The sequence below is a fragment of the Brassica rapa genome, chromosome A07 (assembly GCF_000309985.2).
Source record: "Brassica rapa cultivar Chiifu-401-42 chromosome A07, CAAS_Brap_v3.01, whole genome shotgun sequence".
In the NCBI taxonomy this organism is placed as follows: Eukaryota; Viridiplantae; Streptophyta; class Magnoliopsida; order Brassicales; family Brassicaceae; genus Brassica; species Brassica rapa.
This window is the reverse complement of record NC_024801.2, coordinates 6,546,993-6,548,613: the sequence shown is the minus strand read 5'-3', so window position 1 is coordinate 6,548,613 and position 1,621 is coordinate 6,546,993. Positions and strand designations below refer to the sequence as shown.

At 45.8% G+C, this 1,621-nt stretch overlaps 1 non-coding gene across 1 annotated transcript; it reads left to right on the top strand.

Moving 5' to 3' along the window:
* The first annotated feature begins 1,035 nt into the window (after positions 1-1,035).
* LOC117126964 lies at positions 1,036-1,141 on the top strand. The gene has a single exon (XR_004449725.1). It is a non-coding gene; the product is annotated as a small nucleolar RNA R71 (small nucleolar RNA).
* The last annotated feature ends 480 nt before the right edge of the window (positions 1,142-1,621 follow it).

Sequence of the window (1,621 nt, the reverse complement as noted above, 5' to 3'; positions counted from 1 at the left end):
CTCTGTCGATCGATGGTTGGTTCAACCGGTCGATCGATTTTATCATAGAAAGGGGAGGGTGGGTGAGGATGTTTAGATGCGAATTCCTCAAGAGTTAGAATTCGAACTGCATTGCATTCAGTTGATTAAGCGGACGACGTCGATCGATGACTGGAGTAATCCGTCCATCGATCTTCGTCATGGTCTGTCGATCGATGCGAGTTCATCGACATCGGTTGACACGATTGGGATCCGCCGAGACTCATGGAGCTTTCGATTTTGAAGTCTCCTTCCTCAAGCTTTTCATTTCTCACCACTTGCCAGAAATCATCATCTATGATGGCATTTACGTGGTGTTTCCCTTTGTCGGCTCCTGCCTCTCTAGCGAAAGCTTCTTGCCTTTTTATAGTCTCGCCCGTCTGAATTACTTGCGTTTCAAGTTTTCTCACCTGAGTCCCTAAGGTCTCGATTTTGGTGTTCAGATTGTTGTAGGCAGAGTCTATTTTACCATTAAAATCCATGGTTATTTGTTGTTGTCCCAGCAGTACTCGATCAAGTATCTCTTCGATCTTGCTTTCCTGAATCTGGGGTGGTGGATTCTGGTAGTAGGAGTTCGAGTAGCTTTTGCTGTTGTTGAAGGGTTTTTGAAATTGTGAACTTTGGTTACTTCTTTGACCATTTCTAAAAATAATTCTGTTTCCGTCCTGGTTTCCAAATTTCTAGAATCCGGTACCTCCGATGTAGTTCACATTTTCTTCTCCTTCCGTATCTGCTACTTCACCTTCAACTGAACAGACTTGCTTCCTAAGAAGCTCGTGCACCACATCTAACTTAGCTCTTACTTCGTCCATCTGTTCCTTCCCGATAGAGGCTACAGACTTCTTCCGTTCAGAGTCAGTGTTTTTGGTGCTGCTGCTGTTACCAAGGTTTTCGATAAGTCTCACAGCTTCCAACGGATTCCGAGTAGTGAAGTTTCCTTCACTCGCCGTATCAAGAGCCATTTGATACTGTAAGGCGAGACCTCAGAAGAAAGTGCTTAGCAGCTGCACTTCGTTAAATCCGTAGTGTGGACAATCTCGTTGGAAGAACCTAAATCTATTCCACGCATCTTTGAAGGACTCTCCAGCCTCCTGCGAGAATGTGGAAATTTTGTTCCGAAGTTCTTCAGTGCGCGCCTCATCAAAGAAGTTTCGTAAGAAAGCATTCTTGATGTCGGCCCAGGATGTTAAAGATCCTCTAGGTTGCTGCCTAAGCCAGTGCATCGCTTCTCAATTTAGCGTGTATCTGAAGAGCTTGCACAGCAGGTAGTCTTCGGGGACTCCTTCCATCCGAATAGCAGCGATTAGATCCTCGAACCGTTCCAGATGGTCCATAGGATGCTCGTGCGGTAATCCAGAGTAGGGTATCAGCAACACGAGAGTGTAGTATTGAGGCTTCAGCTCGAAATTCTGCTTCTGGATCTCCGGAAGTCGAATAGCTGATCTGTTGGAATTGAACTCATCTGGGCGATTGTAGTCGGCCAGTGGTTTCGATTGAGCATCCTCATCTACAGGTTGAGCAGCTTCTGTAGCATTAGCATCAGGGATTACAGTCCTCTGAGCGTCTATTTTCTGGCATGTTGCATTACGCAGATGACCGTCCT